Here is a 23,075-nt window from a genome sequence, read left to right on the forward strand (position 1 = left end):
GACGGAGCGAGCGAGACCAGGCCAATAGAAGCGGCGCCGGACGCGGTCGTACGTGCGGGTTACGTACGTGCCGGGTACGTCCCAAGATGGCCTGCAGTGGGTGCGTCATGCATCTCAAAGAGCACAGTTCGTCGCAGATGAAGGGGGGGCGACATGTGTACCTGGAAAAGCGCTCGTATGGTTGATCAATGCGTAAAAGCATGGAGGAGGATAATAAATTGATTGGTAGGGGAGATGCAGGGAAGAACTGGAAATGGAAGAATAGGTGAGGTTGAGGGGTGAAAAAAAAAGCGGCGCAGGAGAGTGACAGCGGCAAAAATGTAATTTGAAACATAAACACGGAGGGGACAGGTGTACCGGTAAAAGCGCTCGTATGGTTGATCAATCAGTAAAAGCATGGAAGAGGATAATAAATTGATTAGTAGGGGAGATGCAGGGAAGAACTGCAAATGGAAGAATAGGAGGACGCAGTAGGCGGCACCGAATAAATGTTCACTACCAAATCTGAGCACATGCGTCTTGTTGCATTCCATCCCCGTCGTAATGCACCCGCTACACGGTTGAGTCGAAATCGAACGCCTCAAGCTCAGGAGCGCAGCGCCGCATAGTTATCAATCTCCTCAGCGGGCGCCGACATTTATCGAATATCATCTACTACAAAAAAAAAGAAAAAATGAAAAAAAAAGAAAGGTACTTTGGTTCACCGGAAATGGTTGCATCATAGCCTATACCATGTCTGCGTTCTCAGAATCTCCCACAAATGGCTCTGGCTCGTTGCTACTGTGTCGCCGTTCCCTCCGGTCACTACAAGTAATTTCTTCGTCTCTTCCAAGCTCACAGAAGCGACACACTGTAGGACAGCTTTCAGAGTGAGCGTTTCTACTATGTTCCGATATAGACGAAGAGCAATAATGCCGAAGAACTGCTATAATGTACTTGTTCGGGGAAGCCTCGCTATCAGAGTAATTCCATACGAATTCATACGAATTCCGAGCGCAGCGTTACCATGGTGTATCAGTAGAAAAAAAAAAACAGGGAAGGGGGAGGGGGTAAGCAAAGAACCTCTCTCCCATTACTGTAATCACCTTGTTCGTGCTTTCTTGCCAGGTGGGCACGAGGGCAAACGCGTGCACGCGTCCGACCTAAAGCGCCACTTTCGCTGACAGGGCGCTCTCCGAGTCAGCGGAGCAGACGGATATCTATGGCGCCCCGGGTCCGACCCCCTCGTCGACACTGATGGCGGGGCCGACAATCTCGCTGATGTGCTTGCGGCGACCGCGAGAGAAACTGCACCGTTCACGCAAGCACACGCAGTGCCCAAACGGCCCATTTCCATGGAAACGCCGCTGGATCCGCAAGAGAAAGACGCGTTGATTCTTGAAATATACGCTGAAGACGCGTGGTGGCCAGAGCGGAGAACATCGATCTCGGGTCCCCTTTTGTTATACAGAGCGGGCATTTTGGCGCTACCACCTCACCGCGGCGTGCTCCTGTTAATAGTTTCAGGCTTTTCCCTTTTTAACGGCTGTCGCCGATTCGCGCCTACTCGCAGCATATATATATATATATATATATATATATATATATATAGAGAGAGAGAGAGAGAGAGAGGGAGAGAGAAATGAGAAGCACAACTTCGCGGTTATCTTAGGTTTATTTACCCAACAGTTTCGGTCGGTGGACCGATCTTTTGACAAAGGTTGGTCCACCGACCGAAACTGTTGGGTAAATAAACCTAAGATAACCGCGAAGTTGTGCTTCTCACTTCTCTAAATATGCTTGGCCCATTGAGAAATCCAATTACTGCTTTATATATGTATATATATATATATATATATATATATATATATATAGTAGTAACAGGATTTTCCAATGGGCCAAGCGTATTTAGAAAAACCAGAAGCACAACGTCGCGGTTATCTTAGGTTTATTTACCCTAAGATAACCGCGAAGTTGTGCTTCTGATTTCTCTCTCTCTCTCTCTCTCTCTCTCTCTCTCTATATATATATATATATATATATATATATATATATATATATATATATATGAACAGTTGTTTTTTCATGCACTTTCTTTTCCATTAATTTATCATTTCTTTATTTAAATTAATAAGTACAAGTAATTTCCCCTATGTTGTCCTTGGTGTTATTGTTTGTTGGCTTCTTATGCTATGCTTATTAAAAATCGGGCCCCTCGGTTCCCTTTCTTCTCGTTCACTACATAACGAGGGCTCGAATCCGGCAACAATGATGCCTTCAGGTAGCATATGTGGGTTTATTGACCAGTTGCCATCACCCAAAAAGATCACGTGCTCGTGACGCCTGCGGCAGAAAGGATGTTCCACATCCGCCCTTTGGTTTGTGAGTGGTGGCGCTGGCTAACACTCCCAGGGTTAGTTCCAGTTGTAAAAACATAAATACCTCAGAAAGTGGATGGGAAAACGGATCCGCAGTAGCTCAGTGGTGAGAGCATCGCACGCGTAATGCGAAGACGTGGGTTCGTTCCCCACCTGCGGACAGTTATTTTTTCATCCACTTTAAGTTCTGTTAATTTATCATTTTCTTTAATTCAATTAGTAAGTACAAGTAATTTTCCCTATGGTGTCCTTGGTGTTATTGTTTGTTGGCTTCTTATAATATGCTTATATATATATATGTATATATATATATATATATATATCGCAGCTTGGTCGTGCACGTACGTCGGAGGCGGGCACTTTGCATTTTCACCGAGCCGCGCTCGCCGGCTTGCTCACCGCACTTCGAGCTAGATCGGTGGCGGCCGTCAAGCGGCGCCAATAATTTATTGCGAGATAAATTACGGGCCTCCTCCCGCGCGTGCGGAAGCAGGCGTGCGCTCGGCGCTGCCGCAACTCCGCCGCCGAAAAGCGTTCGGCGGACGAAGCGGGCGCACCATCCGTTAGCAATTGTCGAGAATAAATGGCTGTCGCCGAGCCCGCTGCCATCTTCCGGTCTTTATTTGCCGCGACTTTTTTTCGCTACTTGACGGAGTCCGCGCAAGCCTTCCACTGGGCGCACCGCTGGGTGCCGTGCACTGCAAGTGCGTGATGCACTGGCTCGAGTACCGAGGCGAACGAGAAAAGCAAGAGACGATACGGAGCCATGTTTCACTTCTTGACTAATCCTGTGCGAAGGTATCTTTGAAAAGCAGGATAAGTGGCCCTGTATAGCGGACTTTCCCTGTGTGTGCGCGAATGTCGCGGTGACGTCTCTGACGACAGAGGAGCTTTAGTCCTCTTGTGGTTTATTTATAATATGAGTAATCATTACCACTTAGACAACATAAAATGATGCAGAAGCACAGGTAAATACTGTCGCCACAAGAGGCTGTCGGCAGGTACGCTCCTTATGAGTGCCAGGAGGTGCGATTCGTGTGTGGCAGCCAGTGCCTTCGATACTTTTGTTGTAATCAATAGCCGTTTTGCTCTCTGCTTTACTAGAAGCGCGTGTGAATTCGTGGTAGGCGACATGCTATTCGGCGTTGATTTCACGCGTGTGCCGAAAAAAGGATTGCATGGCATTCTCATTCTCGAAATTTTGTTTTAACTCAACCATGATAATAACCCGCAACATTGAAAAAGAATGGCGAAAATTAACTAAGAAATTGCGCAAGCTTTAGCTGTTATAGCGTCGGAAGAGAATAGATCTCGCACCCAATCCCCGCTGATTTATATGAATAAAGCATAATAGCCGCTTTTTTTTTTTCTCTATCATTGCGGCTAGGCGAAGGCTGCCGGCAGAGACATTGGTGCGCTTAGCAAACAGTCTAACGAAACAGTTAAGCGTACTTTTTACTAGCGTCATCAAGTTGCTATTTGACAACACATCTCGGCGCGTTTTAACGTTCAGTAAGTCAGACGACTGGTTGGTTTAACGACCGCATATGCCTCCTAACGACACCATCCCAATCCCATAACATTTGCCTTGTTTACCAGACTGAGTTATCTTTCCCCGGAAAGGCTACGCAAACATTTGCCATCTTGCAACACCCAGTGAACATCTTATTTCTTCTTTCTCGGGTTTCACGTGCCAAAACCAGTTCTGATTATGAGGCACGCTGTAGTGGAGGGCTCCGCATTAATTTTGACCACCTGGGGTTCTTTAACGTGCACTACAACGCAAGCACAGGGGTGTTTTTGCATTTCGCCTCCATCGAAATGCGGCCGCCGCGGCCGGGATTCGATCCCGCGATCTCGTGCTCAGCAGCGCAACGCCTTAGCTGACTGAGCCACCGCGGTGGGTATCCAGCGAATATCAAAGACGACCATCGTGAATCAGTTTCACTCCTTGGGCTCACCTACCATACCAGTCCAGCGGGACCAAGGGACTCAGCCGATCAGATCTTTACTACACCGTAAGAAATTGTTTTTTTGCTAGTTAGCGTCTAAGCTTGCTAAACATGTTGTTTCTTGCGCAAAGTACGCACTTGTCTCCGTACTTTGTGCCAGAAACAACATTAGTTTAGCAAGCTTACTACACCGCCTTCGCCCGCGGTCAGCGAGAACGCGGCGTGGAGACACAAGGTAGGACTGTCGCCCTCAACAACGTGTTCGTCGTGACACGTTCATGGTGATATAACGAATTACTTGCCAGAACGCCCAGAATTTCTGGAAGAGCGTAATACCCTACTCGGACGGACTGAAACATAACGTCTCCGTGCGCTACCGTGGAGGAAGTGATCTTCCCGCAAGGACACTAGATTTTCAGGAGAGAGGTTCGTTGTCTCCTCCTAATGTCTTTTTTTTTAATCGACCTATGCAGTGAGTGATGAAGTTTAGCAAGTAACACAAACGTCACCGCTCGTTTATTGCAGTAGATAGCCTGCGTGTATATGGGGTGAACGTGGCCATGGTCAAGTTTTACCTACGTACTCTACCGAACCAGTAGATACCAAAACTCCTGCCAAAAAAAAGAAAAGGAAAAAGAACCCTTTTCCTCTGACATGAGCAAAAATTCTGCCCCCCCCCCCCCCCGAAAAAAACAACAACACAAACAACAAACAAATAACAAATTAATCGAGAAAATAAGAGAGAGAGAAAGGATGCACAGAAAAGCAGGGAGATTCACCAGGGGTATTTCTGGTAGCCTACCCTGAAGGAGATAAAAAGAAAGCAAGAGGCTAGACGGAAAAAAAGGTACCCAATATAAACACAGAAACGCTGAATTCCTAAAAACTGAAAACTGAAACACCGAGTTTTGAATACCCGGAACGTAGCAGCATGAGTGAGGGCACAAACAGAGATGGTAAAGATTGATAATGTCTGCTGGAGAAATGAAAAACAAAATTCAGCACTCTCCTGGCGCTGCAATATACGTGCTAGAGGTGCATATGATGAAATGCAAAGCAATGTTAGCAGCGCATATCAAAACGGGCCAGTGACGTACGTCTTGCTCTCCGCTTCTGGCGCTGATTGATCCCTTTGTGTCAGGAAGCTAATTGTTGCATTGTTGTTGTTGTGGTGTTGTTATTGATGTTGTTATTTAAATGGTGGAACCCCGGTAAAATACCTACCAAAGCGCCGGCTATCCCGATAATCAAAAATAGACTCCAGCGAGTAAGTACTGTCAAAAAAGAAAGAAAGAAAAGAAAGAAAGAAAGGAAAAGGAAGCAAGGCACAAAGTGGTGAAATAACACTTCTTCGTCCTAGCACCACTTCTGACTGGAGATTCCCAGACAGCCTGTTTCCGCGGGTAATGTTTTTATGCACGGTTGGGCCTCTATGGCTTTGTGCTTCCGGCCAAAGACGCACGTGCAAACGTTGCGCTGCGCGACCGGTGTAGGCAGGGTGACATTTTCCTTTTCTGTCCGTTTATTCATTTTTCGTTATCGGAAACGGACCGCCGCAATTGTGTCTTCAGAACTAGAACATATCCAGAAGCAAAGACTCAGCGCGCTGCGGGTTGACTGCGGATTATAAAATCCAGTCAGGCAGACACACTCCACTAACAAATCGTTTAGTCTTGGTTAAAGCTAGTCGTCTCGATTGGCTCTTCCGATGGTACCTGACGTTTTTTTTTTTTTCGTTTTTTCTTCTTTTTTTAAAATCCTCTCTCTCTCTCCCTTTGTTTCGTTTTATATTTTTCTTGGGTGTTATCTTCTATAAAACAGGCAGGTAAGGCAACTCCTAGGATTTGGCTCGAACAGACTTTGATAAACTCAAAATCACCATTGCTATACCGCGCTGATAAGGAAAAAGAAAAAAAAAGAGTTTTGCCCTCAGGTCGCAAGCATACACTAACCACTGCAGTCCCTTCCACTGAAAGAAACCGAAGTTTGTAAGCGGGACCAAAGTGGGGTCTTTCCCTGCGCTCGAAAGTTTTCACCTGTATTCATCCCCCGAACTTCAAAGCCGGTCCGGCTTTTATCTCATCCGGTGAGCGAACAAATGGTCGGAAAGTAGCCTGAATGTTCAAGGGGGATGAATTCGCGCGACGGGGAATGAGGAAAACTAGTTAGAAACGAGAGAAAAAAATATGCCAAGAGAAAAAGAGAGAGACGGCGGTCACGACGAGTAACGAGAACGGCGACAGCGAAACATCAAATTCACTGTTCGCATGATTATGTGCTTCGAAGCACGCTCAGGCGAAATGAGTGTTTGGCAAAGAGAGAGCTCCCGCCTTTTTCCCGCTCCTCTGGTTGCCCCACCATCTTGCATTTCGTTTCCACGCACGCTAATCCGTGCCGTTCCAATTAGGAGTAGAAGGAAACACAAAATCCTCTTTGCTGCTCTCCCGTCACCCTTCTCGCCCCCTCCCACCATCTGTTTGCTTCGCCCCATAAGAGGGGAAAATGTGAGAAATATTTAAAGAAAGACGGAGGAAAAGGAAGTGAATAAGCTCGAACTTTCAGTGTGTGCGCGCGCAGTGTGGGTCGATACTTGCCAAACAGCCGCCTCTTTGTGCAGCAGCGGCTAGATTGCGGCTTCACCAATAGGGGCGCCCGCACGCACTGGCCTCAGCTGCGGAAGGTCGCTCGCCGTTTGACGTCAGCGTGTAGCGCGGCCGAAACGCAGGGAGAGGCGCCGAAGGGGCACCCCCGCGGCGCATTTCGCGCGCCAGCGCTTATTTCGGCCCGCGGAATATGAGAGTGCGACCAGCGCGAGGAGAAATGAAATGCGGCCGAGAGCCCAAAGCTTGGAGTCTTCGCACGTGCACCGCGCTTTGGCGAAAATAACCCCCCCCCTTTTTTTTTTTTACTCTACATCAAGAGCGCGGGATGTACTTATTTTCGCCCTATCATTGCTCGGCACGTTTGCCTAACGCTTTGCGGCGTGTAAGGGCGGTGACGTCATTAGAATGCGCATTTCTTCGGACGGGTATAAGCGCGAAGCTTAACAGTACTTAGAAGAAGAGCGTTCCTTATTTGCGCAAATTGGTGTGCAACGTTGTTGTTGTTTTTTTTTTTGTTTTTTTTAGAAAAGCGCAGCAATATTCTGGCGATAAAAAGAGAGAGAGAGAGAGAGAGAAAATGGGAGTGGGGGAGTTGAATCTTAATTTCAAATGGCGTTGTTGCTTCCGCGTATGATGCAAGTCTCGGTCTAAGCTTGCGTACATGCATGGAAAGCCGAAACATCTCATTATCTCCTGCTCGGCTGTTTGGTACGCGACCTGCTCTCCTTTCTGGGAGCCTTTTCGCTAACAACCATGCAGTCGTTGAATACTCTAGCATAGCTTGGGAATGCGCTGTCACAAATCACTCAGATCGCTTTATTTCCAAGCGCTTTGTCATATATAGTATATATATATATATATATATATATATATATATATATATATATATATGGAATTTATGGTTGGTCCACTCAGCGTAACTGTCGTAGCAAGTACCATGTACAGGGTCGACCACATCTAAGGTGAACACCTATAGTATTCAAGCCGGTAAAACTACAGCGTTTATTCTACTTCATGAGTGAAATGTTCGTTATACGATGTGTAATCATGGTGTCGATAAACACAATAATAATTTTTCGAATTATGTACTGAACATCAGCTTCTATGATGTCTTGAATACTAATAAGATGTTCATCCTAGATGTGGACAACCCTGTACATCCGTCACCATGGCGGCCGTGCAACGGGTGCCCAGCGCGAACGTTGCTGCGACTTCGTTTCCTCGACTATATCGCCTTACTGGCGTCTCCTTTTGTTGAGATGATCAACAAATCAGGCAATATGAACTTTTAAGCGCCGTCGAAGTGCATCACTCGTCGATATTAGCACATCGCCCAGACTAGCAACGTAGTGACGAATGCAGTAATCGCCTCGCGAGATTCGTATGTTTGTTGACTTAGTCCGGTCGTTTCCCTAAGTCCACCTTTTGACACATTCAGCCGATTATATTTATTCTATTTGATGTGTAACACTACGACAGTATTTTTTTCTCGCTTTTGTCTTCTCTACTTCTTCCGCACCAGCCACGACAAGCGGCCTTTCTTTGATGAGTGAGCATTCTTGCCTACCCGCACCCACTTTGGTCTGGCAGGGTATCTGTCTGTCCTCGAAACGATGACCATGTAAAAAAAAAAAAAAGTGAGCAGTTTGCATTAGTGGTGCAAGGCTGGGTCAGAGCGGAGCTAGTTCCGGCTTTTGGTAAGTGTTCTAGGTTTTGCTAAGTTTTGCGAGGTTATACATGGCTCGTCTAGGCTTGGCGTTGGAAGTTCTCGGTGACGCGTAGGCCCGGAACCGATTGCCGGCGGCGCCGAGCATTCAGTCGGCAGCGTTCGTTGTCTCTGGCCCGAAACTCGGGATCCTCGGCTCGGCGACGGCGTTTGTCGGCGCGATGGGCAGGGTCGGCTCTCCTTCGTCGATCGTATACTCCCGCTGAGCCGCGCGCCGAGCTTCCTTGTAGGTAGCTGTGCACACGTGTTCACTAGACCAGAGAGGCGACAAGTCTGTCGGTGCGCCGGCAACTCGGAGCTTTCTAGCATATCAGTGACGTCACGGCTAAGCGAACACTTGCTTCTTCTCGGCTGGGGAGAGGGTGCACGCGAAGCGCACGCATGCCGCGGCGAGACTCCGCCGTACGCTCGTGTGTGATGCGAGAGGTTGCGTGGCTCGACGACGCACAGCATGGGCCGAGTTTTCTGTCGGCACGAAACGGACTTACGAAAAGCCTAATAGCTCCGCTGTAAAAAATTAGCGTGGCTTGCACTGGAGGCGCAATGCTAAAGAGACAGCGGAGCTGATGGGCACCTGGCTAGTCCTGGAGTTTGGGCTAGACTAAGCACTACAAAGTCATCCCCAGCATTTTACGTAATTTATTGACTGTTGATCGATTAGCTATTGGTCGGCTATCGATTGGCTATCGCAAAGTATTGGACACGTATTTGGGCTAGGCTGAGCACTACCAAGTCATCCCCAGCATTTTCCGGAATTCATTGATTATTTGTCGATTATCGATTAGCTATTGATTGGCTATCGATTGGCTATCGATGACTGACTAAGCTTAAGTAGTCCCAACCATGTTAGCTAGACTTACGCTCAGCTTCGCTAGTTCACAGGTGCATGTACCATTGCGCTTGGACCCTTTCTGCACTGCCGCCAGGATCGGCCCATATTTTTTCCGATGACGGACGGACTAACGGCCGGCCTAAACAGCTCCGCTGTTAAGAAAAAGATTTTGCGCAAATTTTGTCACCGGCAAGAAATTTAACCCGGGCCTGTAGGACGGTAAGCGAGGAACTACCCTCGGGGCCACGCAACGCAGCTAACAAGAGGCGAAGAATCGTACGTATCATGACTCAACACCCACCGTCCCGTGATAGCTTTCTTGTGCACAGCAGATGCAGTGAACCATCATGTAATGGAGAGTCAATGAGGTGTGGGTGTCGTGCGAATGCTCTCGCATACCTGGGGCAACCATCGTAGATTGGTTCTGCCGAATTTTTTTTTCTTTGTCGAACGTCTTAACGAATAGATTATTCAAAACAGGAGATGCATACCTTGATCTCTTTTCCTTGCAAAGTGACGGCAGGAACAGGTGAGTTGTAGAAAAGAAAGGCGCCGCCCGGGCACGCTGCCGCAATCTATTAGCTCGTTGTGCAAATAAAGTGATGTGTGACACCCCCTCCCCCTTCCTTCCTACCTTTCCCTTTCCCAATTTGTCCCGTAGCGATGACCGCGATTTTCGGTCGCCGAAGAATACAATGATCAAAAGGGAGGAAGGCCGAGGAGGAGGGAGTGGGCGTGACTAAGGGATGATGTCTGATGTCGAAAAGACAGGCAGCGGCGTCGCCGGCAACTGCCGCTACATTGAGCTCTAGCCCGATCTGGCGGATGTCGGAGCAGCCGCGAGGCCCACCGTGGAAACGCCGAAGGCATAAAATAAGCTCTGACGAAAGTGACAGTTCCCCACGGGGCAGCCGTCAAATGGACACCGGGGTGTGCGCCCCCTGTCTTTGTCAATAAACTTGTTACCTCGACGCGGATAAGGGGCCCGTTCCACGGGAAAAAAAAAAGAAAAACAAAAAAACAGACCGAGCACTCATAGGCAATTTCGCCACTTCACGCGCTCTTGTGCCGCTGTACATTTTTTAGCGCCTGTGTGCCGTATACATTTTCCGTCGCTCGCTCGCGGATCGAGCCACTTTAGACGGGGAGGGCGCCAACGAATGCAAATGCGAACGCAAGTAACTGGCGTGCCTTCGCCTATCGTGCAATTCGGTCCCAGTCTCCCACCTGCTGCCGGCGCCCTTGTTTATATGCGCCAGTAGGAGGAGCGTGTACCGCGCATTGTGCACCGACGTGGCCAGTAGTGCCTGTTGGCTGGGAAAAAAATGAGAAACCATTAGCAGAGAAAGCACCGCCTTATCGACGCCTCGAAAAAATGCGGCTTTGTCTGTGACGCGTATTTCTTAGGTCTATATTTATTGTGCTTAGCAACGGCCTGAGCACAACAAAGATGTCGCTCCGCTTGTTTTGATTGAGCGATAAATGAGTGATAAGGGAAAGGTCGAGGAGGCTAACCAGGCTAAGCCCGGTTGGCTACCCTGCACTGGGCACACACAAAGAGCGGTTGGCGTTTTTTGGAGGCTTTGTTTTCTTTCTTTGTTACGATTATAGCGCTCACTGCGCTCGTGGGGATACTGGGGTGCAGTCGGGGTCATAAAGAGCAAAAAAGCGGATATAGAACATTTGTATTTTTGTTTTTTCGTCTATCATCGTAGACCGTATTTTGCCTCAAGGTAGGGAGCTATGCTATGCATACCGCCGCTGAAACAGCCTCGATCATAAAGCGTCGCCGGAGGCGTTGCGATTTTGGCTCTCTAAATCTTCTTTAGGCTTTGCGTCCCTCTTTCTAGACATCAGCTGAATAATACGAGAAGCCACCATAAATATCCTACTTAAATACATCTGGAACAAGCTTCTTCTTTTTTCTTACTTTTTTACCACTCTTTTATGACATTGTTTGTAGAGCTGCTCTGTTGAAATCACTTCTCTTTTGAATTTAAGGCACTTCAGGCACCCCGCAGCTCAGAACTTCACTGAGCTGCGGGGTGCATTAGATGCGCAAGGGTGCGGAGGGGTGTTTCCAAACAGAATAATAACTATATATGTCATGATAGGTGAATATTACCGCTGTTTTTACTCTTTTTTTTCGACCTTGCGGATTGTCTGATTACACGATTATCAATGCAACCTCGGAAAATGAAGCTAATGATATTTTTAGCGATGTTCTTCTGTTGTAACCATGCCCCTCGGAATAATCTTCTTGGTGTTCGTGCATTGCTGCGTTTTTGCGATCAACGGTAATCGCACATGATTAAGATTCCGCTCTGAAAAGCCCATGGCTCTCACACATTTAAAATATTTTTCACATACACCTAGCACGTGTTCGCCAAGTTCTCGTTCTTAGTTTTTCATGCGAAGCATTCTTTGCGAATTTCAGGCGCCTGGAATCTATCTATCTATCTATCTATCTATCTATCTATCTATCTATCTATCTATCTATCTATCTATCTATCTATCTATCTATCCTCCTACGTCGTGACCACGTCGTGGTCGTTTCTTCAACTGGAATAGGCATGGGGCGGCATGACATGAATGCCTACATAACATGAATGACATATCATGGCATCAATGACATGACCTGTATGTCGGGACATAAATGATATGAATGACATGATGTCGGGATCGTTTAACTCAGTATAGATCAGGATATGAATGAAATGAATGCATGACCTGACATGAATGACATGACATAAACGCCATGACATTAATACATGCGTGTAATGAGATGAATGACATAGATTTCATGGCATGTCATGTAGGTGTAGACATGAATGACAAGACATACAAGCGCATGTCATGTCATGACAGTAATGACATCACATGCTATTCATGACATGCATGTCATGACATAAATGGTATGAATGACATGATGCTGCGGTGGTTGTTTAACTCTATATATATCTGGATATGAATAGAAGACATGCGTGTACGACCTGGCATGAATGACGTCACATAAATGTCATCACGTGAACGACATGCGTGTCATGACATGAGTGCCATTCCACATGAATGCCATTCTTGTCATGTCATGCACGCATTTCTCGCCACACATATCCTGATACATATCCAGTTAAACAAATGACCACGACGCCATCACCTCAGGTCATCTATGTCATTTATGACAATCACGTCATGACATGCATGTCATTCATGTGATGCACGGGATGCCATTTCATTAAGTAATGAATATCCTGATATAACATTTGTTAGAAAATGAAACTAACATTAATGACAATCATGTCATGACATGAATGACATGACATGCATGTCAAGACATGAATGTCATAAATTAGATTACTACAATGGATGGAATTACATTACATGCATGTATGTCATAAAATGATTGGCATGAATACCGTAGTCTGTATATTAAGGCATGGCATGATTCCCATGAATGCCATAATATACATGACATGAATGAAAAAAAAATCATGACTTGCATGCTTGCATGGACGGCATGACAGCACCATGACAAGAACTTATCCCGACCCAGTGGACCAAGTTGTCTACTAACTTGAACCGATGACTATATAGGTATACTCGTGTTCGTGATGCCGTGATGGTCGTTGCATCGTCATTTGAGCCTCGTAATCCGACTCTCGCCTCTGATTTTCGCGTGCTATCAGCGCTCTAGCCCGGTGACACGTGTAATAAGATCCCGGCATCTCGGCAGCAGAACACCAGGTGGTGGTTGCATCCGTTCATAGATAGATAGATAAACGTTATTAGAAAATAATCAGAGTTTTGTGTTGCCCCGAATGGACATTGCTAATGATCGGGGCCCCTAGTCCAAGGCTCCGCTGGCTCTTGCCATCTTCTCTGCTCTCTGGATCAGCTTGAGTTGGTCGTCGAGGGCCGAGCTGGACAGTAGTGCCTTCTATTACTCCTTTGTGGTGTTCGTGTCGTGGTGTTCTCTGTTGTGTAGCGTGCACTCCCACGTAATGTGGTATAGGGTTGGTGTGGACCCGCACCACAGACATTCGTCCCTGTAGGCTGTGGGGTATATGCGATCTAATATGTATATGTTCGTGTAAGTGCCTGTCTGGAGCCTACGCCAGGCAGCGACATCCTCCGCCTTTAGTTTTCGATAGGGTGGTGGATATCGCAAGCGACTCCCTGTGTGGTATAGTTCAGGATGGCTGAATACTCGGGATTACCCTCGAGCGTTTATTTCCGAGCGCCGGACAGCAACGCGCCGCCTCCTCATTCCTCCCAAACCTCGTACCAGTCTTTCACGCCTCTTCTCGTCATTACCAGGTCGCTTAATCATAGAGGCGTGCTCTTTCCTGGTGCGCATGTTGCCCGAGTACGACAACGCTGCATCGAATTCCACTATGGCAGCTTCATCACTACTCGGTCAAGACGAGCAGCTGCACTACGCCGCTCGTCGGAATGTCTATTTACTGACACGCGCTCCAGGCTGTGTTACATTATCACCGTCAAGTCACCCGTTTGTGTCCTCCAGGTGATACCATGTGTTGCCGTGAGTGAGCATTTAGTTACTGCGTTTCTTACCCACCGTTTCGCACCTCCGCCGCTGGTTCACAAGAATTAGATCGTTCGTAGAAATCATGCAATCGTCGTGACCGTCGCCTTGCTGCTGTCGTCACAGTTCACTGTACTCGCGTCACACAAACAAATACTGGATTTACACAAGCACACTGGAACCCCAAACAGAGATGCATAACCAGATATCTGCAAAATGCTTCGCATAACGTCGATTCGCGCAGTGCGTCAGATCTGCATAATTTTTCTCTCTTATCTTTCTGTCGCATAGCTCTAGCTAACGAGGGTTCACAGAAGTTTGTTTCGGCATTTCATTCCGTGGCAGGGGACGAGGAAAACGAAAACTGGCCAGCACTGCCGTCGTGGCACAAGCAGCGTGGTGTCGTCCAGGGACAGGAAACCCAAATACACGTGGGTGGTCGCACAATTTCGTCTTGCTCCAAGCTCACGTGGAGTGAATAATGCCCATGATGAGCTACAAAACAAACACAGCAAAGTTCAAGGCCGGGCCGATGATTTATGATATTTCATGTCCTTTAGAAACCCCAGGGCTCTAATACACACTTTAGTGGAGATTGCCAAGTAAGCTTTTACCGCCTGGGCTTCTCTGACATACCACCGAAATCTCAGCGGACAGGGTGTAGGGAGACAAGTGCTCTAGGGGACACAGTTTCTGGGATGCTCAGGCAGTGCATCAGTGTTTCGCGTAGCAGAAAGAAAGGCAGTTCATCAAAATAGAATTACGAGATTAGTGCACACAATCACAACTGCAGTGTAAGCTTACGTGCATGAATCATATACTGAATGTTGCAATGAGAAGAAAATTCCTGTGCGAATGAGAGAGATAGAAACATGCTTTAATGAGATGCTGGAGATGTTAGCCTGGCTATTCGCCTGACATGCTATTCCAGGTGCTGGGTGATGATTATGATATATACAGTGATAAACATTTAACAGTACATACAGTCACACGCACACACATATTACACTATGTAAAACTTTTCGTTAAGGCTCGTGGCCCGCTAGAACGTTAGCAGCGTTTTCGTGGCGCGTAACGCGCAGGTGGTGCTTCGCCATAAGCCGAGAATATGCCGCATTTACAAGCTCGAGTCCTGTTTAAGGTGTAATGCCGCCTTTAAAGACTGTCTGTCTGACGCGTAACGGCAGCAGACACACAGAACATGTTGCAGGTCTTCAGGGGCGTCACATTGAAAGCACATTGCCTAGTCAATCAGTTTAATCTTGTTTTTGAAGTAGTTCGTGTAGGCGACGTTTAGTCTGATGTGGTTTAGGCGTGTTTGATCTTGTCTATTGAGGCCTCGCGGCATGTCGAAGTCACACGATGGATCAATTGCGTATAGGGGACCGTAGTGGTGACTTGCATCTGTCCAGAGAGATCGCTGGAAACGCCAAGCGTGTGCAGATACCAGTGTCGCCGCGTCTTTTCTCGAGAAGGTATCTGGACCATTTCTCTCGAAGTGTCGTGTCTAGCTTTGGCAGCGTGGTCAGCCTGGACGTTGCCTTGTATTCCGCAGTGGGCTGGTAACCACTGCAGGACAACGCTGTGGTGCAGTTCGCAGGTTTTGTTGCATAGGCTTCTGATGTCCATTACGAGTTGTTCATCCGTGCGTGGGGACTTCAGTGATTACAGGGCCGCTTTTGAGTCGGTAAAGATGGCCCGAGACTCAGCTGTCTGGCCTATGATGTAATGAAAAGCGGCCCGCAATGCAGCTTGTTCCGTGGCTGTAAATGAAGTACAGTGACTGAGAGTGGCACAGATGGTAACACTCCCAGACGGAATCCACACACCAATGGCAGATGATGTAGGCCTAACAGAGCCATCAGTATAAGTATGACGGTGATCCCTGTAGCTGGTGCTGACATGCTCTAGAGCGAAATAAGTCAGTGCTGGTCCAGGTGTACTATTTCTCTTGCTCTTTAACCCAGGCACGAAAGGGACAATTGACCACGAAGGAATTTTCCACGGTGGCTCCATCGGCATAGATGCGCTTTGATAATGCAGCGGGAGCACGCTCCGCACCACAGGACTGCTGTCTGAAGCAAGTGGATGACCCGGCGTTCTGGTGGCAAAGCGCATGTGAGTGAGTGAGTCAGTGAAATAACTTTATTGAGGTCCAGAGAAGACGCAGGGGACACCCCGCGCCACCCGGCTAGTCCCACGTAGGGACCGGCAAGCCGAGCTTGACGGCCCGATGCGCATGTGGACTCTGAGAAACTCCTGCTGCAGAAACACTGGAGCCGATAGGCGTCTGCTTTCTGCAAGGGTTCCTACACTTGATGTGTTTTTTGGGCAGGCTGGTGCACACCCTCAGGGCTTTCGCTGGCAAAGAGCATGTGGACTCGGAGAAACTCCTGCTGCAGAAACACTGGAGCCGATAGGCGTCTGCTTTCTGCAAGGGTTCCTACACATGATGTGTTTTTGGGCAGGCTGATGCACACCCTCAGGGCTTTCGCTGGCAAAGCGCATGTGGACTCGGAGAAACTCCTGCTGCAGAAGCACTGGAGCCGATAGGCGTCTGCTTTCTGCAAGGGTTCCTACACTTGATGTGTTTTTGGGCAGGCCGATGCACACCCTCAGGGCTTTCGCTGGCTTGTTGGTTTGGGAAATGCCCTGTAGCAGAGGAATGCTGTATCGTATGAGATCTTCACAGAAGCCGTATACATGCGTAGCAGAGCACTTACAGAGCAGCCCCCAGTGTTGCTTGATAGCATACGGAAGATGCTCGCGTATGACCCGATCTTTAAATGCGAAGCATTTCTTGGCGAACATTTGCCACTTTCACAGTATCTATCTATCTATCTATCTATCTATCTATCTATCTATCTATCTATCTATCTATCTATCTATCTATCTATCTATCTATCTATCTATCTATCTATCTATCTATCTAGCCGCCTACGTCTTTGTGCTCTCATGGTCGTTTCGTTAGCTTGGTATGTACCAAAATTGGCACAGTATAACAAGAGTGTATGACGAACATAAATGATAGGTCATGACATGAATATCATGGCATGCGTGTCATGCAGGTCATGAAACAGCCGCCTAAGTCTTGGTGCTCTCACGGTCCTTTCGTTAACTTGGTAGGTACCAGAATTGGCATAGTATGACAAGAGTGTATGACGAACATAAATGGCATGTCATGACATGCGTGTCATGTAGGTCATGAGAATGAGTCCGCCAAAAAAGCTGCACACTCAAAAACCGCTGAAATTCGTTCAGACGGGGGCACCAAGTGAAGGAAACACTAAAGAATGATGGTATAAGTCATAGTCATGAGCATGACTCAGCAAAAATGACAATGACTCAGTGAAAAAACAATAACAATCAAAAGGCACTGAAATGGGTTTTGACGTGGGTACTAAGTGAAGGAAACACTAAAGGATGATGGTAGAAGCCATAGTCATGAGCATGACTCGGCAAAAATGACAGTGACTCAGCGAAAAAAGATAACACTCAAAAACCACTGAAATGGGCTCCGACGAGGGTAGTAAGTGAAGAAAACACTAAAGGATTATTGTAGAAGCCATAGTCATGAGCATGATTAGGCAAAAATGACAATGATTCATCGAAAAAAGATTAACACTCGAAAACCACTGAATGGGTTCGGACGTGGGTACTAAGTGAAGGAAACACTTAAGGATGATGGTAGAAGTCAGTCATGAGCATGACTCAGCAAAAATGACAATGACTTTTTTTTCCTTTAATGTTCGAACGTGGGTTGTCAATGTCATTAGCCTGTCAATTTTCACGCCCAGAAACTTGTGACTTGACACGTACCGAATGGGAGAGCGCGCAACCTTTAACATGTAGCGCGAGATATCACGCCTGATGAAAGCAATGACGGCACACTTTTCTGGTGGCACTGTTACACCTCGTCCGAGAAATTTTTCAATTGAGTTGATAGCTTTCTGCAATCTTGCTCGCAGGACACGTCTGTTACGACCACAGCTCCATATACAGATGTCGTCTTCATATAAAGAAATTTCAACCGATGTGGGAATGCACTTCTCCAGTCCAATGAGAGAGATGTTAAATAAGGTGGAATTTAAGACACCGCCCTGGGGAACTCCTCGATGCACTGTGTGCGGAGTTGTGTCACCTTTTTTGTGGACATGTAGACTGTCCGATCGGAGAGGTAGACCGAGATCCAGCGGTACATACGACCGCCAACTCCAACACACTTCAGAGCGTATAGGATAGCCTCGTGAGTCACGTTATCGAACGCTCCCTTGATGTCGAGCAATACACCGATAATGATGTTGCGTGAAACTTTGCTGAGTTTTAGGTTTTACGCAGTTGACAAGGCTAATCACGTTGTCTATGCTGCTGCGGCCCTTTCTGAACCCTGACATTTGCGGAGAAGGGTAGACATTCATATTCAGCAAGAACCAGTACAGGCGCTTCAATACCATCTTTTCCATAAATGAACATTCCCACGCAACTGAGAAGAGTAATCGGACGATAGGGGTTTGTCTGTTGGAGACTTGCCATGGCTTGAGGACAGGGATAACACGAGCTCGTTTCCAGCAAGGCTCAAGGGGGCCACTCTCCCAGCCACGTCACAACATCGACAGGGTCTGAACTTGCCGCCCTCCGTAGCGCAGTGCTTTATGTGCACGAACAATCACCAAATAATTGGGCTATATTCTGTGACTCAAAGGCAGCCCCACAGTCACTTTTATCAGCTCTGCGCCGCAGCCCACATGAACAATTGGTAGCAGAGATACGAGTACGCTACCATCAAGCGGTGGTCAGAGGCCACGACATTGTATTTCAGTGGCTACCTGGGCACTGCAACATCACTGGCAATGAATGTGCCGACAAAGCTGCCCGTGAAGCACATGACGAATATGAAAGAATCCCAATACCATTGTCAAGAACGGATGCAGCGCGGCACCTCAGCAGTCTTGCCCATACTATAACTCTAACAAAATGGCATACACCAGAGTTTACCAACCCGCGCCTATATGTCATGGACCCACAGATGCAACTACGACTTTTACCCGGTTTTAAATGACATGAAGAAACCTTACTGTGCCGCCTGCGATTAGGAGTTTCTTTTACGAACTCCTGTTCATTCCTAATTGGAATGGCGGACAGCGCCAACTGTAGCACATGTGGTGTTGAGGAAACCACCAGACATCTCTTATGTGACTGCCCTAGATACGAAGAAGAGAGGATTCCCCTTCGGACTGCTTTGAGGCACTTAGACGACAGGCCTTTTACGGAGGAGAAGATCTTGGGCCCGTGGCCTCGTGCGTCTTCTATGTACAGGGCTACAAAGGCACTGCTGCGCTCTTTGAAGTGCACAAGCCTGCATGACCGCCTGTGACGAAACTCAGTGGTGAACGCTTGACTGTAAATGTGCAAGGTGTGAACTGTGAACTTCTCTCTTCCTTCTCCTCTTTCAATCCCTTCTTCCCCTTCCCCAGTGCAGGGTAGCCTACCGGGCTGAGCCTGGTTAACCTCCCTGCCTTTCCCTTATGACTTTTCTCTCTCTCTCTCTCTCTCTCTCTCCCAGCTGGCATTGAATATGGCCAGAAGGCACATCTTTGCCTTGTCGCCTAAATGTGTTAACTCGGCATAGCTGACGCAGTCAGGACCAGGAGATGACGCCTTGTTCACCAATGCCAAAGCTCCAAGTAGGTACATGATCGAAAAAGGTTCGTTCGCATCAGTAGGGCTCACTGTCGTTGAAGCCTCCTGTGCTGCTCGGGGCAAAGTTGCGAGCGCCACCGTAGCAGTGTTCTTGGAAGTCTCCGCCACGTCTAAATCACTGCTGTTAGGGGATAGAGCAACTGAACTGAAAGGATGCGTTTGAGTCGGCAGGGTTTTCAGGCCGCGCACAATGCTCCACAGTCTTGACAGCGGTTTTCTGCGGTCAAGTTTGGAACAGAGGGCTCGCCATTGCCTCCTGTCTAGCTTGTCTAGGTGACGTTGAATATGTTTTTGCATTCGCCTAGCGTCGCGAATATCATCTACGGACAATGTCCTGCGAGCACGTCTCTCAGATCTGCGGCGCATTCGCCGGAGCCTCTCATTCTATTCCAGCCAAATCACCCGCGGAAATATTGCGCGGTGGCGGCAGTTCGTGTTCTGTTTTATTGAATACCATATTCTAATGCAGTATCGGTATATATACACTGCATTTTTATATAGGCATGCTTATAGGATATTTCTTTTAAAAAGGGCGATGGCCTGTATAATGTCAGTAAGCATCGTTGCTCAGCCCCCGCCTTTCTTTCTCCTCGTTCTTTTATTCTCTAATACGCACTCCGTGAACAGCTTCCTCATTCTGCTATCCAATGACATCTATAGAAATCAATAAAACACTTTCATATGATATATAGGGGGAACGAGTGAGAACAATAATTTGTCCCTGGAGGGATGGCCGGAGCTACGGTTTTCTGATTCTGTACTTTCGCGCCCATTATCCACCTTAGCGCTGCCTGACGCACTCAAGTTCCTTCGCGAGTGCATCAAGGTTGTGAATTATATTTCAAAAATGACAACATGCGCAGCGCGACATTCGCACCATCTTTGTTGTTGTCCCTCAACCGGCAGATGCGCCAGTCGCGGCGGCTGTAATCGTTGAAACGCGTTGGACGCGATGATATGTATACGCTGATTTGCAATGTGGTTGCACGTGAGGAGAATCCATTTCTTACCCTGTGTGCTAAAAATGTGCGATCGTGTGCGAAGAGTACAATATAATTTTACAACACCTTTCTTCGTTAATTCGAGGAACCAGATTAGAATTGACAATTTGATACTTAACTCGCAGGAACATATTTTACGAACCTGCAAAGGGGTTCTAAGGTTGGTTTAATGTACATACTGCTAGTACTGAAGTTACTACTTGAATCCTACAACTGCTGAATGAAAAGCTGACAAAACCACGAAAAAATACTGTCTTTCCTACTTCGCTGATGTATTGTTTACCTCATCTATGATTACACAAATATATTGCGCGCTGTTTTATACGTGGTCTTATAAATCGCGCGAATTTGATGAGTTCGCCCTAAAACATTTCTCGCAGATTTCTTTTCAGTTTTTTTTTTTTTTTTTTTTTTTACTCATGCCTTATATCTGCAAGCAGCAGGATGGCATCCTCCTGACAAACATTAAAACAGGCAACGTAAAATAACCGCCATGAAACTGCTGCATCCGCTTCGCACGCGCCATTATTTTTAATGTGGTCGTAAAACTGCGCACCGCCTTCCAGATCCCGCGGGAGGGAAAAAAATAAGAGCACTAAAGACGGGCAGTGCAAAAAGTATGTGAATAATTCAGGCGCGTCTTCGGCGGCAAGCAAAGCGTGATAACCGCTGGGCTCTATGCCCCGTTGGCTGTCCTCACCACCGCGAACTGTAAAAGGCGCCCAATTAAGCAGGCCGCAAGGAACCTAATCTCGGTCTCCGTGTCGCATGGCTGTTCACTCGCTTATTTCGAGTTCTACTTTTCTCTACGCTTCAGTTCCGACAATAGTGGGAGGCTTTGCAGAGAGAGTTGGAGAAGTTTATCGCCTCGAATGAAATCGCAGTCGATGGCCCGTATAGAATAGAACCCAAAAAGGAGGGCTGCACGGCTTCGGATGAGGTATACCTATAACTGTTATCTCGCACAACTTGACGGCAACGCGCTCGAACATGCACTGCTCCGAGCAAAAATATACAGAGCAGGGGTTCCGCGACAAAGCCAATTTTCTTCTCTGCCTGTGAATGTAACTTGTAAATTGAGGACAGCAGTGCAAACAAGGCATTGTGAACTTCCTAATAATCTCATTAGTTTCGATTTGTGCGTTTCAATTGCGAACAAATTCAGTGTTCTTCGACGAGCCTATGGTCCGTATACATTTACTCAAGGGGGCACATATGCGCGGGTGTCATTTGACCCGTCGAGACGCAAGTGGGCAGAAAATGCACTTTTAATTAACTTGAAAATACTAGTGAAGATGTCTCGGTATTGCTGACATCCAAATGAGGATAGATGGACAAGTGGCAGAGGGAGCGTCAGCATATTATCTCATGATTCCATTTATTATTCTTTTCTTTTGTTTACAATGCTATATACGAGTCAGAGTTATTTCGTTCCGCTCACAGTTAACTTCGTTCAGCTCATGCAACCGACCGTGACGGCCTTAAAGGCCGTCGTTTCCTTCAACAGAGTTGTTACTGTTTCGAGAAGAGGCCTAGTATTTATTTATTTATTTATTTATTTATTTATTTATTTATTTATTTATTTATTTATTTATTTATTTATTTATTTATTTATTTATTTATTTATTAAATGCGTAAGCATTTCTATGGTTACCCAACGAGCGTCTGTCCGCGTAGTACGATCGCTTTCAAGTTCGCAAGCTGTGGAAGACGACGACGAACGCGCGAGCAGTGACACTAGCGCGTCTCTTTGACCACGTGACGTGTGCAATCAGGCACGCACTAGGCACACCTTTAGTAAGCCAGAAGTGTGGAGGGAGCAGCCGTGGCTTCGGATCGGAACGGCATCAGCGCACCTGGCGCCGCCACCGTGCGGTAGTTCGCTTGCCTCATCAGTTCTCGTTGCGCCGCCTTCCGCAGCAGATCGTGTCGCCGCAGCGCGGTCGCATTTACCGTAATGGCGCCAAGATGACCGCAGCCGCTGAGCAGTGCTAGGATTACCAGCAGTGTGAGCAATCAACACCACGTCGCTACTACGAAATGCTTACGCATCATTCAGATAACTCGCTGAGGTGATTGTACGTTATTTATTTATTTCTTTAATTTTTTTTAATATCTACATTAGGTGCACGAAGATTAATTGCGCTTAAATAACAAAATGCGGCCCAAAATGGAGCTTTTAAAAAACAAAACAAACTGTAAAGCAACAAGTAATAACGCCACAGCACATTTCGCGGTGAATATACGTATATATACAGGGTGTCCCAGCTATCACGCAGCACGATTTAAAAAAAGAGGAACGGCGTTACGCGGAGCCAACCTAGTGCCTATTGTTTCGAGTACAGTGGAGTAGCCGCC

General features: G+C 47.1%; 1 protein-coding gene and 1 non-coding gene across 2 annotated transcripts in view; both read left to right on the forward strand.

Annotated features, from left to right (window-relative positions):
- LOC119436542 (serine/arginine repetitive matrix protein 2) overlaps positions 1 to 23,075 on the forward strand; it is a 214,595-nt gene that overhangs the window by 106,387 nt on the left and 85,133 nt on the right. The gene's annotated exons all lie outside the window — the stretch shown is intronic.
- On the forward strand, positions 2,447 to 2,518 carry Trnat-cgu (transfer RNA threonine (anticodon CGU)). Its single transcript has one exon. It is a non-coding gene; the product is annotated as a tRNA-Thr (tRNA).

This window comes from Dermacentor silvarum, chromosome 1, assembly GCF_013339745.2.
Source record: "Dermacentor silvarum isolate Dsil-2018 chromosome 1, BIME_Dsil_1.4, whole genome shotgun sequence".
Lineage (NCBI taxonomy): Eukaryota > Metazoa > Arthropoda > Arachnida > Ixodida > Ixodidae > Dermacentor > Dermacentor silvarum.